Source organism: Aegilops tauschii, chromosome 7 (assembly GCF_002575655.3).
Source record: "Aegilops tauschii subsp. strangulata cultivar AL8/78 chromosome 7, Aet v6.0, whole genome shotgun sequence".
NCBI lineage: Eukaryota > Viridiplantae > Streptophyta > Magnoliopsida > Poales > Poaceae > Aegilops > Aegilops tauschii.
In genome coordinates, this window is record NC_053041.3 from 348,994,768 (window position 1) to 349,010,293 (window position 15,526).

Sequence of the window (15,526 nt, forward strand, 5' to 3'; positions counted from 1 at the left end):
AAAGCCGACGACTGGCCAACTCTCCGATTTAATAAAAACGGCCGCACAGGAGGTAAATTTTTAATAATAACAAACATTATATTACATAACAGCTTTGTTCCACCATACAGGACAGGATAACATGAAAGTATTTCATTCAAAAATAATGTCCTTAGCACATTGCTCCGCTACAATGCGGGATCCCCCCAGGACTTTTTCAAAATACCGCTCGAGCGTGTGGTGCTCCTTGCCAGCGGGCGGCCCCTCGGTCGCGAGCTTGACGGCGTCCATCTTCGCCCACTGTATCTTGACGCGGGCGAAAGCCATGCGCGCACCTTCAATGCAGACCGACCGCTTGATGGCATCAAGTCGAGGGTAGGCATTGACCAGCCGCTTCACGAGGCCGAAGTAGCTACTGGGTATAGCTTCGGCAGGCCACAACCGGATTATCAAATCCTTCATGGCTAGTCCGGCCACCCTATGCAGTTCGACCAGCTGTTTTAGCTGATCGCTAAAGGGCATCGGATGTTCTCGCACAAGGTATTGCGAACAGAATAGCTTCTCCATTGAGCTCCCCTCTCCGGCTCAGAAGAATTCCGCAGCGTCAGAAACACTGCACGGCAGATCCGCAAACGCCCCTGTAGAACTCCAAATCCGGGTTAGTAAGAGATATCTCTTCTTCACATACTTGCTTTGCATAATAAAAGCCTTACCCGCCGCAATTTTCTTGGCCTCTTGGATTTCCTGGAGGGTGCCCTGGGCTTCAACCCCGGCATCTTGTGCGCTTTGGCGAGCCTTGGCGAGTTCGGTCTCTTGATCCGCAATATTGCGCTCCAAGGACTCACATTTCTTAACGGCGTCCTGGAGCTCCTGCCGGACCTCCTCAACCCTGGCCTCGTGTTTTTCACGGGCGGCTTGCTCCTTTGCCGCTTTCTTTTTGGCCTCGGCCAGTGCCTTTTTCAGGGCCTCCACCTCGATCGCCGCTCCTGCAAATACCATGGCACTATAGTCAACATAAATCATCAATCCCTTCTGATACACAGAAAGTCATTACATACCTTGCTTGTCCTCCAGTTGTTTTTTCACTCGGCCGAGCTCTTCCTCGGCCCGATCCAGACTCTGCTTCAGTCCGGAGACTTCGGCAGCATGAGAAGTCGCGGCTAGCAATGACGCCTGCTTATTCACATAGACATATATGGTTAGTCTCCTATGAAAACTATTTGATCCTCTGTCCGGTTTTTCTTTCCGAACACCGGACAGAGTGTCCGGGGCTACTGTCTATACTGTGACATTCTTTTCACATAATTGCATTGCTTACCTCAAAGCCTGTTAGAAGGCTGGTGCAGGCTTCGGTCAGTCCGCTCCTGGCGGACCGAATCTTCTCAATCACCGTACCCATGAGGGTACGGTGTTCCTCAACAATGGAAGCACTTCACAGCGCTTCCAGTAGAGTGTTCGGTGCCTCTGGTTGGACAGAGGTCACTGGTGGAATGGGCACACCTCCTTCTTTCACAGGAGGCTGCTTGCCGGATTCTGGAGCCGTATAGGTCTCCGGGTCCGTATTCGGCTGGGGGCCGAATTTGATATGGCCCCCATTGCCAGTCTCCATGGGGATTCGCTCCCCCATGTGTCCGGCGCCTGAGGTTTCACCCTCTGGCCCCACCCTGATGGTCTCCCGCACCTCTACCTGGCCTGGAATCCTTCGGGATAACACCTCGGTGTCATCCATGGCCCTGGGAGAGGAGGCCGACGGAAGGGACCCGCTGTCCATCACCTTCGGGTCCAGCGAATTCCTTGACGATAAGGACCGCTCGAGGTCGGAGCGAGCCGGACTACAAGTGCATGATTCAACACATTAAAACTACAAAGTAAAGAGGTGGATATATGAATGCGTCAGGATCTTTGAGTACTCACGATTCGGCCAGGGGCTTATCTCGGGGGCGCTGCTCCAGGCTGCTATCGATGTCCCACGCGGAGTTATCCACGAGGGAGACCTTCCCCTTCTTGGATGCCTCTGCCTCCAGCTTTGTGGAGGCCGCCCTCTTCTTCCTTCCCCCCTTAGAGGGAGAATTGCTTTCCTCCTCCTCCTCGTCCTCGGCGGCGGAGGAGTGAGTCTCGGCGTCTTCGGACGTCACGTCCGAAGCACCCTTGCGATGGAGACCACTTCTGGTCTCCTTGGCCTTTTTCTTGCCCTTCTTCTCTGGCGCCTGATAGGGCACCGGAACCAGCAACTTCGTTAGATGCAGGATAGCTGGGTCCTCGGGCAGCGAAGCCGGACACTGGATCCGCTTCGCCTTCTTTGTCCAGCCCTGAAAAGTTAGATAGGGAAGCTTAGACATCTTCCTCGAATATACATGAGGAGGATGTACCTCGTAATATGGAGAACTTACCGGACTGTCTGGATGAGCCAGGTCGTGACCGCGGTCCTCGGTCGTCTCTGGCCACGTCTGGTTTCCCTTGAATAGCACCTTCCGGATATCTTCGTGTGTAGTGCCGAAGAACCGTTGCAAGGTCTGGTGCTTGGCCGCGTCAAACTCCCACAAATGGCAAGTTCGGCACTGGCAGGGAGGGATCCGGCGAACAAGCATCACCTGGATCACGTTGACGAGCTTAATGTTCTTGTCCAACATGCTGTTGATACGTGTCTGCAGTGGTGTCAGCTCATCTGATGAAGCCCAGTCCAGACCCTTCTCCAGCCAGGAGGTGAGCCGCATTGGGGCCCCGGACTTAAATTCGGGAGCCGCGACCCAGGTGGAGTCGCGGGGTTCTGTGACATAGAACCATAGCTGTTGCCACCCTTTTATGGTCTCTACGAAGGTACCTTTGGGCCATGTGACGTTGGGCATCTTGCTCACCATGGCACCTCCGCTCTCTGCGTGTTGACCATCCACCACCTTCGGCTTCACATTGAAAATCTTGAGCCACAGTCCGAAGTGGGGTGGGATGCGGAGGAAGGCCTCGCACACGACGATAAATGCCGAGATGTTGAGGAAAGAGTTGGGGGCCAGATTGTGGAAATCCACCACGTAGTAGAACATGAGTCCGCGGACAAATGGGTGAAGAGGGAATCCCAGTCCATAGACGAAATCAGGGATGAATACCACCCTCTCATGGGGCTCCGGGGTAGGGATGATCTGCCCTAGGGCTGGAAGCCGGTGAGCGATTTCCGGGGCTAAGTACCCGGCCTCCCGGAGCTCGGTGATGTCCTTCTCCTTGACGGAGGAAACCATCCACTTGCCCTGCGCTCCAGAGCCGGACATGGCTGGAGAGCTTTTTTGAGGTGGAAAGGATGGAAGCTTGGGCACTGGAGCTCGAGAATGGATGGGCAAGGAGGAAGATGGTGTGGGTGAAAAAGTGAAATCCTTATCCCTTTATAAAGGCTGCGAATATCAAGCGCCTCCCCACTTGCCTAAAAACTTGCCTGTTTGCAAGGGCCGCGCAGACGGCACGGTTGGATTACCCACGCCCGTATTGATGAGGATCCCGCAATAAGGGGACACGATCTCTACTTTGACAAGACGTGCCAATGGAACCGCATCTCAAAACATGGAGCGACAGGCCGAAAAACGGTTCAAAATAATGACCGGGTGGTGACGTGGCATCATGCTACAAAAAATTGTCAGTAGATTGGACTCGTGAAATATTATACTGTCTGCGGTTGTGTGTGGTACTTCTTTTGTAGAGCCGGACACGTTCTTTGTGTTTGAAGGCTGTTTTGGAGTAATCGGAGGAGGAATCCGCCTTACAATGCCGAAGACAATCTGTGCGCCGGACAGCTCGTCATTGAAGCCTGGTTCAGGGGCTACCGAGGGAGTCCTGGACTAAGGGGTCCTCGGGCGTCCGGCCTATTGGACATGGGCCGGACTGATGGGCTGTGAAGATATAAGACCGATGACTCTCACCCGTGTCCGGAAGGGACTCTCCTTGGAATGGAAGGCAAGCTCGGCGTCCTGATAAGAAGATTCCTTTCTCTGTAATCGACTTTGTACAACCCTAGTCCCCTCTGGTGTCTATATAAACCGGAGGGTTTAGTCCATAGGGACAATCATAATCATACAGGCTAGACTTCTAGGGTTTTAGCCATTACGATCTCGTGGTAGATCAACTCTTGTAATACTCATATTCATCAAGATCAATCAAGCAGGAAGTAGGGTATTACCTCCATAGAGAGGGCCCGAACCTGGGTAAACATCGTGTCCCCTGTCTCCTGTTTCCATCGACCTTAGACGCACAGTTCGGGACCCCCTACCCAAGATCCGCTGGTTTTGACACCGACAGTACCCATGTGCCCCGCCCCGGCCCCTGTCACCCACATGATCATAATAGTTTGGGCTCCACGAGGCTTCCCTCCCCCTCTCGAAAATAGCTACTCCCTTGCAATCTCGAAAATATCTACCCGCGTAGATGGTTTTTCTGTTCATAGCACACGATTAGTATGTCTGGACCGTGTGTGATGTCTGTTACTCCCGCTCTGCTTCAATAAGTAGATCCAAATTTTCAGTAGCCCCGTCATTTTACTCCCGCCTCCATCCCTCGCAATCTCAAAAATATCTGATCGGCTAGAGTGTTTTTCTGTTTGATAGCACATGATTATTATGTTTTAACCGTGTGTGATGTTCGTTACTCCCACCCCGCTCTGCTTTAATCCCTTAATCCAAATTTTCGGTAGCCCCGCCATTTTATTCCCGCCTAGTAAAATTTTCAGTACCTGCGGCATTTCCTCAAACACCACCTTGGACCCCCTCCACACACAGCCCAAATCCTTCGCTCACCCGAAATCCCCCGCTCACACACATACACACCACCCCTCCCTCGCTCCAAACCTCGCTAGGTCGCCGCCGCCGCGCCACCTCCATCGTCAACCTCTGCTGGTCTGCCCATGTAGTTTACCCACCGATATACATACCCTCGCCGCCCTGAGTTTCTTAGATGACGCCTGCGAAACGCCCCCTTTGCCAAAGATCCCCATCCCCACCCCTCCCCTACTCAAAGCATCGCAGCCTATGCCCGGCTACGCTTCCCGGGGAGCTCGAGGAGTGAATGGCCCAAAAGAGCTTTATCGCGGCCTCTTCGCCCTCCGTCGGCGAGGTGGCTGCCGAGGAAGCTGACGGCTGGACCTGGATTGAGCCTTTCAATCAGCGGGCTAGAGTATTCTGGCATGTCACGGACGCCGGCTATGACATCGAGGTCGTCGACACCCACGGCTTGACGCGGGTTATGTCATAGGTTAAGGTGCCCACCCCAACCCTTCGGTTTCGATAGCCATCGATCCCATCGATGGCCCTGCCGCTGATCTCCTGCGGCTCGTTATGAACAATTTGACATCCTTCATCGCCATGGAGCCCCTTTTGTCATTTATGAAGGACACATTCTGCGATGCTAGCCTGGGATCCTTAGCTGGCAAGTCGGACCTCGTCGACGACCACCACGAGGAGGAGCCAATCTGTGACAAGTGAGGAAAACCATGATTTGTTTTCTCGAACACCTTTTTTAGTGAGAACATGTCCAGTATTTATTGCTATATTAGGTTGTTTGCATTGCGCCTTGTTTATTTCTACGGTTTATGGTTGTTCGGTTGTTTGTAGTTAGCATATGTCCAGTTTCAATTGCCATCTTTGGTTGTTCATAGTATGGCTTGTTTATTTCAGCTATTAACAGTGTGATGTTCTATTTGTGCTAGTATGAACTGTGCAGTTCAATTTCATCAATACCAAATTTAATAATAGCTCTATGAATGACTATATTTGTTTGCTGTTAAGCATGTTGTACTCCCTCCGAATCTTTTTAGTTCTCATATAAGATTGTCTAAAGTCAAGCCTCGTAAAGTTTGACCAACTTTATAGAACAAAGTACCAACATTCACAATATGAAATAAATATCAGTACATGTGTCATGACTTCAATTTTCGTATTGTATAACTTTAGCATGCTAGATGTTGATATTTTTTCATATAAATAAGGTCAAATTTTATGAAGTTTGAATTCAGACAATTCTTATATGCAGAGTAAAAAGGACCGAAGGGAGTATTGTACACGCCTTTCCATTTGATTTAACAATGGCACTGTTTGGATACTCTAACTTAGCTAGAAGTTAGAGTTAGTTTCTAGCTCATGACAGTTAAAAGGGAGAGAGAGAGATTGGTGGAATAGTTGATTGTATTGCTTGAGCCTCGTGGGCGTATATAAAGGAGTACATGGTCATCTTGGAGTACAAGTCAAGGTAGAATAAATCCGACGCTATCCTACGTTTCCTAAATAACAATGATACTAAACAATGACTAACCCTGAACTAACTCTAGCCAAAGAGGTGTTTGGATGACAGTGTTAGATTGACAATAAATGCACTAGGAACTAGCCCCAATCAGCACCTCTTGGGTGGGATAGTTGTTTTGGGTGGGTTTGACGCAACTAGTTCAAACTAGCCCTCATGTTTGGATACTTTTAGGGCTATTTTATCCCAAACTAGCTCAAACTAACTCTAACCCAAGGATCCAAATAGGGCCAATAACTAGTGTAGTTAGACCTGCACAATACAAGTTTGAATGACTACGTTTGCTTGTTTTTTAAATATTAGGCCTGTTGCAGTTAATAACACACCTTTCCACTTCTTGTTTTTAAATATTAGGTTTGTAACAATTTGGTCTTGCACATGTAGGTCCTGCTGTCAGAGGTTTTGACCCACTGTTTGATCCTTTTTTCATATGTGGAAATGAGTTGTCCATGAATATCAGTCAAGTCAAGAAACTCATAAAGATTGTTATGATAAATAAATTAGCGACAAAAACAACAAGATCTTTGTCTGCACAATGAAGAAGACATCAATTCACTACAAGATGGTACTAACAATTATACCTTGCCTTTTTTATTCCTTTGCCCCATTTCCAATATAGAGAAGATATTTATGCACATCCTTGTTTTCAGGCCTTTCCAAAGCAGTTCACTGATGATTACCTCTCAAACCACCTCTATGGTCAGGAGGCGAGGAAAGTTTTCGTACAACACCCATGGTTCAATATTGAAGTGTTCCTGAAGAGGACGAAGGATGGGCGGTCAATCATCCACAGGCACTGGCCTAAAGTTGCAAATACCTTCAACATCAATGAAGGCTCAATATCCGCCTTCCGCTTCCCAGTTTTCCACATGAGATGCATCTGTCTATGTACCGTCTATGATGCTAATTTCGAAAGGTTATAGATGATGCATGTGAAACTTGGTGCTGGTGCAGTTGTATAATGGGGTAGCTGAGTGCTGAAGCTATATGATGTTGTACTCTGATGTATTTCAATTATGAAATCCCGCTTCCTTAATATGGAAGTGAAATATATTGTGTGCTTAATATGAAATGTCAATTAGATTAATAAATGGATTACTAATAATAGGGCAATTAGCCTACTAATTAGGTTTTCTATTGCAAACGGTTATTGAGAAAACACCGTGGGCGATGACCTCAGGCAACGCACACAGTTTCTAGGAATACACCGTGTTGGATCAATGAACAATCACACACGACATCCTCTTGAAAACTGTTTGCGTTAGGCCACCTTGCGCAAACGTTTACCACATAAAAAGTGTGTGTGATGGACAGCCTTTGCCACACAGTTTCTTCTACGCACCGTGTGTGATGCATTCAATAACGCAAACGATATTTTTTTTAATATCTTGTGCAATGGCAACGCGATCACAAATGATTTAATGGAGAAAATTGTGGGTGATGTACCTGCAACGGAAACGTTTTCCTTGGAGTGATTGTGTGGGATGTATATACGAACGAAAACGTACTTCTTGGATTAACGTGTGGGATGTACATACTAACGGAAACATATTCCTTGGATTGACTGTGTGGAATGTACATACGAACGGAAACATTTAGCGGGGACTGACTATGTGGGATGTACTTACGACCGGAAATGATTTGGCCTGTATAATTGTAGTTTTTAGCACAACTGTACGTATAACCATATTTAATCGCTCGCCGGTCGCACACGACCTCATTTTGCCGAGCATGTGTGCCAGGAGGGCATATCCCCGACGGTTTCTGGGTCATGTGGGAAGGACCCCCCTATCGCATTCACTCACTAGGCGATGGTTCAGAACACCGTCGCGGAAAGGGGTTAAAAACTGTTTGTATAGCACCTCGCTGTACTAGTGCCCCAAGCTTGGGGATGCTAATTTTGCTATGTCCACTACTTGTTGCAATGATCATGATTGGGGTGATAATGATTCTTATGATCTTGAAAATTTATTTAAGCCTCATGATGAATATGTTTGCGATAATATTAAAAGTGGGTTTGGAGAGGTTATAACTTTATTTGATGATATTCCCACTATTTTGGAAGAGTGCCAACTTTGCATGCATGTGGATCATGAAGAGAAAATTATATATGATGACTATATTGTTGAATTTGATTATGATACTTCTAATTATTATGAGAGAGGAAAATATGGTCGTAGAAATTTTCATGTTACTAAATTACCTCTCGCTATGTTGAGATTTTCAATGTTTTATTCCTCTACTTTGCATATGCTAGATAATTCCTGTCTTGATAATTTGTTTGCTTAAAATGGCTATGCATAGGAAGTATGCTAGACTTAAATGTGTTTTTCATATGCTTTATGGTGCTCTCTTTGTGTTTAGTATCTTTTATGTGAGCATCATTAAAATTATCAATGCCTAGCTAGAGGCATAAAACGATAACGCTTGTGGGGAGGCAACCCAATGAATAAAATTTATTTTTGCCTTTTTCTTTCTGTTCTTGAGTGTTTACACAATTATGCCTCTTTTATAATTGGCTTTTTATGTTCTAATTAGTTTTTGTGCCAAGTAAAGCCTTTGGGATCATGTTGGGTGATAGTTGATTTGATCTTGTTGAAAAATAGAAACTTTTACATCCAGTAACATAATTGTTTAGATTTACAGAAGCGACGGAAAATTCTGAATTTTTTACACAAGATTGATATAAAAATTGCCTATGTTGTCCTAATGTTTCAGAATTTTTGGAGTTACAGAAGTATACGAAGTCTTCAGATTACTATAGACTGTTCTGTTTTTGACGGATTCCGTTTTCTTTGTGTTGTGTGCTTATTTTGATGAATCTATGGGTTGTATCGGGGGGTATGAGCTATGGTAAAGTTAGAATACAATAGAAATAATGCAAAAAAATTATGAATGGGTTTGCAATAGTACATAGTGGTTATTTGCTTTCTTATACCAACGGATCTCACGAAGGTTTTGTTGAGTTTTGCGTGATTGAAGTTTTCAAGTTTTGGGTGAGATCACGATGGATGAAGGAATAAGGACTAAGAACAGCCTAAGCTCGGGGAAGCCCCATGGCACCCCAAGTTATTATTCAAACAGAAACAAGCAACTAAGCTTGGGGATGCCCCAGAAGGCATCCCCTCTTTCTTCTAACTACCATCGATATTTTACTTGGAGCTATATTTATATTCGTCACATATCATGAGTTTTGCTTGGAGCGTCTTGTATTATACGAGTCTTTGCTTGTTTTGCTTTTTAGTTTGTGTCATCTATCCTTGCTGGACACACCTATTTGAGAGAGCCAAAATTATGCTATGATTTGTTAGAATTGCTCTCTATACTTCACTTAAATATTTTGAGCTACGGAATTGCACTAGTGCTTCACTTATATCTTTTTGAAAACGGTGTGCTTTAATATTTTTGAAGAAATGCTCTCATGCTTCACTTAGATTTATTTGAGAGTTAGGAATTTTTTGAAGAAATTCTCTCATGCTTCACTTACATTATTTTGAGAGATGAAAATTTTATGCTCATGTTCTTCACTTAAATTTGTTTGAGCAATCAAAAGCAACATACGAAATTAGTCCAAAAGTGATAGATATTCAAGAGGGATATAATAAAAGTTTCATGAAAATCATTGGACAAAATAAACTTGATTGTTTGTAATAGTTTTGCGATATGATGATAATAATATGTGAGTCATGTTGGTGAGTAATTATGCTTTAGTAAGAATATTGGTGTTAAGGTTTGTGATTCCCTATGCAAGCACGAAAGTCAATAGTTATGCAATGAAATTACATCCTACGGTGCATTATTCGGTGTTAGTTATGCTTAACGCTCGCTTATGTGATTTTTCGTTTGTTGGTTGGTTGCTTCTCAATCTATTTGCTAGCCTCCACTTGTACTAAGTAGAAATACTACTTGTGCATCCAATATCCTTAAACCCAGTTTTGCCATATGAGTCGACCACACCTACCTGTATGCGGTATTCCCGTGCTGTTCTAAGCAAATTTGTATGTGCCATATCTAATTTTCAAAATAAATTTCCTTTTTGTGTGCTCGTACCGCTCTTGAAGCGGCAGGGGGTGGCCAATATTTTCCATGCTAATGTGTTAATCTCAAGATGAGTGTTCATTCACTTGTCATTTCACGTTAGTACGGCGGTAATAGGGATGCCCGGTCCCGAAATGAAAAAAGAAATTTACTTTATGTTGTCAAATAATAAATTCCTTGGAAAGTGTTGGCATGGACGGTACTCGTGGATAGAGCTAGCCTTGGAATGTGAAAGAATGGTGGAAAAGGAATAAACTTTATTTTCTGTTAGGGAACCACCTATGATATATCTAGCATGGAAAGTGTTGGGAATTACTGAGTCATTTTCGTTGACGGGTAAAGTATGCCTCTCAAATTTTTTTATCTCTCAATTTAATCTTTGAGCTCTGGCACCTCTACAAATCCCTACTTCCCTCTGCGAAGGGCCTTTCTATTTACTTTATGAAATTTTTATTTTTATTTGAGTCTCCATCTTCTCTTATAAAGCACCAACTAAGGGGCACTGTGATCGTACTTGAGCATTGGATGTAGCTAATATGCGAGTGTGTTTCATGAATGGATCAATGATTGACCATGATGGTCTAGGGATAACTTTCCTTAGTGTTGATATTTTGAAAGACATGGTTGCTTATTGATATGCTTGAGTATTGAAATCTTCATGTCAAAACTAGACTACTGCTTTGAACCATATAAAAGTCCAAATGTCCATGCTACAAAAGAAAAACAATATGTGATGAACATGTTAGGCAGCATTCCACATCAAAAATTCTGTTTTTATCTTTTACCTACTTGATGACGAGTAGGAATTAAGCTTGGGGATGCTGATATGTCTCCAACGTATCTATAATTTTTGCTTGTTCCATGCTGTTATATTATCATTCTTGGATGTTTTACAATCATTTTATAGCAACTTTATATCATTTTTGGGACTAACCTATTGACATAGTGCCCAGTGCCAGTTGCTGTTTTTCGCTTGTTTTTTACTTTGCAGAAAATCAATACTAAACGGAGTCCAAACGCAGTGAAACTTTTTGGAGAATTTTCCTGGACCAGAAGACACCTGTTGGGCCAAAGAAGTACTAGTGGGGGGCTCCGAGGGGAGCACAACCCACGAGGGCACGCCTGGGGGCCCAGGCGCGCCTAGGTGGGTTGTGCCCACCTCGGTGGCCTCGCACACTGCCTCGTCACCCTATAAATCCCCAAATATTCCAGAAACCCTAGGGGAGTCGACGAAACACAATTCCGTCCGCCGCAAGTTCCAGAACCACGAGATCCAATCTAAACACCATCACGGAGGGGTTCATCATCCTCATTGGTGCCTCTCCGATGATGTGTGAGTAGTTCATCATAGACCTATGGGTCCGTAGGTAGTAGCTATATGGCTTCCTCTCTCTCTTTTGATTCTCAATACACTGGTCTCTTGGAGATCTATTTGATGTAACTCTTTTTGCAGTATGTTTGTTGGGATCCGATGAACTTTGATTTTGTGATCAGATCTATATCCATGAATATTATTTGAGTCTTCTTTTGATCTCTTATATGCATGATTATTTATAGCCTCGTATTTCTTCTTAGAATCTTTGGTTTAGTTAGGCCAACTAGATCGATTTTTCTTGCCATGGGAAGACGCGCTTTGTGATGGGTTCGATCGTGCGGTGTTCTTTCCCAGTGACAGAAGGGGCAATAAGAGACGCATGTATCGTTGCCATTAAGGATAAAAAGATGGGGGCAATTCCTACATGAATAGATCTCGTCTACATCATGTCATCGTTTTTATTGTATTACTCCGTTTCTCCATGAACTTAATACACTAGATGCATGTTGGATAGTGGTCGATGTGTGGAGTAATCGTAGTAGATGGAGGCAGGAGTCGGTCTACTAATCTTGGACATGAGGCCTATATATTGATCATTGCCTTGGATATCGTCATAACTATTCGATTTTCTATCAATTCCCAATAGTAATTTGTTTACCCACCGTGTACATTTATTGAGAGAAGCCACTAGTGAAATCACAGCCCCCGAGTCTATTCTTCATCATATTTGCTTTCCAAAAACCCAAAAATACCTTGCTGCAATTTTTATTTACATCTTTTATTTCGCATTTTATCGATATCTATTTATCCAATCTATCACAATTTTATCCCGTCAACTTGACAATTTCTGGCGCTGTTACCCGAAGAAGGGATTGACAACCCCTTATACGCGTCGAGTTGCAAGTATTTGTTCTTTGTGTGCAGATACCGTTTACATAGTGTTGCTTGGTTCTCCTACTGGATTGATACCTTGGTTTCATAATTGAGGGAAATACCTACTATAGCTGTGATGCATCATCCCTTTCTCTTTGGGGAAATACCGACGTAGTTCAAGCGACATCAGGTTGTCCCCCAACAAGCGCTAGGCATTGATAATTTTAATGATGCTCACATGAAATATAGCAATTGAAACACGAAGTGAGCATCATGTTACATGTGAAAAACAAGTTTAAGTCTAACATGCTTCCTATGCATAGGCATTTTGTAAGCAAACAAATTATAAAGACAAGCAAAAACTAGCATATGCAAGGAAGAAGAAAGAAACAATAGCGATCTCAACATAACGAGAGGTATTTTAGTAACATGAAAATTTCTACAACCATATTTTCCTCTCTCATAATAATTACATGTAGGATCATAATCAAATTCAACATTTTAACTATCACAGAAAATTTTCTCTTCATGATCCACATGCATGCAAAGTTGACACTCTTCCAAACTAGTGGGATTAACATAAAACAAAGTCATTACTTCTCCAAGCCCACTTTTATAGAAAAATTCATAAGATTGATCAATCTCCAAAGTGGTGGGATCATTATTTTCTAAAGTTGACACTCTTCAAAACCCACTTTCAATATTATTGCAAACATTATTATCAATATCATATTCATCATGAGGCTTAAACAAATTTTCATGATCATAAGAAGCACTATCACCGCAATCATGATTATTACAATAAGTAGTGGACATAGCAAAATTAGCAACCCAAGCTTAGGGTTTTGCATATTATTCGCACAATTGACATTAACCGAATTTATAATAACATCATTGCAATCATGGTTTTCATTCAAGGAGCTATCATGAATCACTTCATAAATTTCATCACAATTTTCAGATTCACGAATTTCAAGCAAAACTTCATAAAGATAATCTAGAGCACTCAACTCACTAGCAATTGGTTCATCATAATTGGATCTTTTAAAAAGATTAGCAAGTGGACGAGGATCCATAAACTTTTTGCTTCTTGATTTTCAATAAACACACAATTATACCAAGCGAACGAGCAAACAAACCAAGTAAGACATAAAGGCAAACGGAAGAAGGGTGAATAAAAAGGCAAATATTTTTGTATTTTTTCAGAAAATATTTTAGAAGTGGGGGAGAGGAAAACAAGAGGAAAATGGCAAATAATGTAAGTGCAAGAGATGAGGTATATGATGGGTACTTGGTAGGCTTGATGTAGAACCTCCCCGACAACGGCGCCAGAAATTCTTCCTGCTACTTCTTGAGCTTGCGTTGATCTTTCCCTTGAAGAGGAAAGGGTGATGCAGCAAAGTAGAGATAACTATTTCCCTCAGTTAAGAACCAAGGTATAAAAGCTAAATAAAAGAGCAAACTAAAGTAAATATAACTAAATTGCAGCAAGGTATTTTTGGGGTTTTTGGTTTATAGATCTGAAAATATATGATGGAAAATAGACCTAGGGGCCATAGGTTTCACTAGAGGCTTCTCTCTTGAAGGAAACTAATACGGTGGGTGAACAAATTACTGTCGAGCAATTGATAGAAAAGCACGAAGTTATGACGATATCCAAGGCAATGATTATGAATATAGGCATCACGTCCGTGTCAAGTAGACCAACTCCTGCCTGCATCTACTACTCCATAAATTGAGCGCTATCCAGCATGCATCTAGAGTATTATGTTCATAAGAACGGAGTAATGCCTTAAGTAAGATGACATGATGTAGAAGGATAAACTCAATAAATATGATGAAAACCCCATCGTTTTATCCTTGATGGCGACAATACAATACGTGCCTCGCTACCCCTACTTTTTCACTGGGTGAGGACACCGCAAGATTGAACCCAAAACTAAGCACCTCTCCCATTGCAAGAAAAACAAATCTAGTTGTCCAAACCAAACCGATAACTCGAAGAGAAATACAAATATACCAAATCATGCATATAAGAATTCAGTAAAGACTCAAATAATATTCATGGATAATCTGATCATAAATCTACAATTCATCGGATCTCGACAAACACATCGCAAAAGAATATTACATCGGATAGAACTCCAAGAACATCGAGGAGAACATTGTATTGAAGATCAAAGAGAGAGAAGAAGCCATCTAGCTACTAGCTATGGACCCGTTGGTCTGTGGTAAACTACTCACGCTTCATCGGTAGGGCAATAGAGCTGATGTAGATGCCCTCCATGATCGAATCCCCCTCCGGCAGGATGCCAGAAAAGGCCCCAAGATGGGATCTCGCGGAAACAGAGGCTTGCAGCGGCAGAAAAGTGTTTTCATGGACGCTTCTATTGGTTTGGAAATATTTGGGAATTTACAAAGCAAAAATTAGGGTTGGTATAGTCCCGTGTGGCCCACAAGCCCTCAGGGCGCCCCCTAGGGGGCGCGCCTAGCAGGCTTGTGGCCTCCTCTGGAACCTTCTGCCCCCTCTCCAAGTCCTCTGGGTGTCTTCTGGTCCAAGAAAAATCATCACAAAACTTTTATTCCTTTTGGACTCCGTTTGGTATTCCTTTTCTTTAAAACTCAAAAACAAGGAAAAAAATAGAAACTGGCACTAGGCACTAGGTTAATAGGTTATTCCCAAAAATAATATAAAATAGCATATTAATGCATATAAAACATCCAAAACAGATAATATAACAACATGGAACAATAAAAAATTATAGATACGTTGGAGACGTATCAACGACAGAGGTCATGTGTCCGAAGGACACTTTGTATCAGTTTTAGTACTTTAGAATGCCAAAGTACATAAGATGTGTAAAAACTATCTTGTTATTTTAATGAGTATGGCATTAAGTTCCCTCATATTGTTGTGTTATTTGAATTAGATTTCCTCTTGTTCAACCGTGTTCAACTGAAAGTGGCTAGTCATCGACTTCTACCACAATGTACAATATACAGAGGGTGTTCCTTGAGGCAGCTCTGACCCTTAGCCAGTGTCTTGGTGCC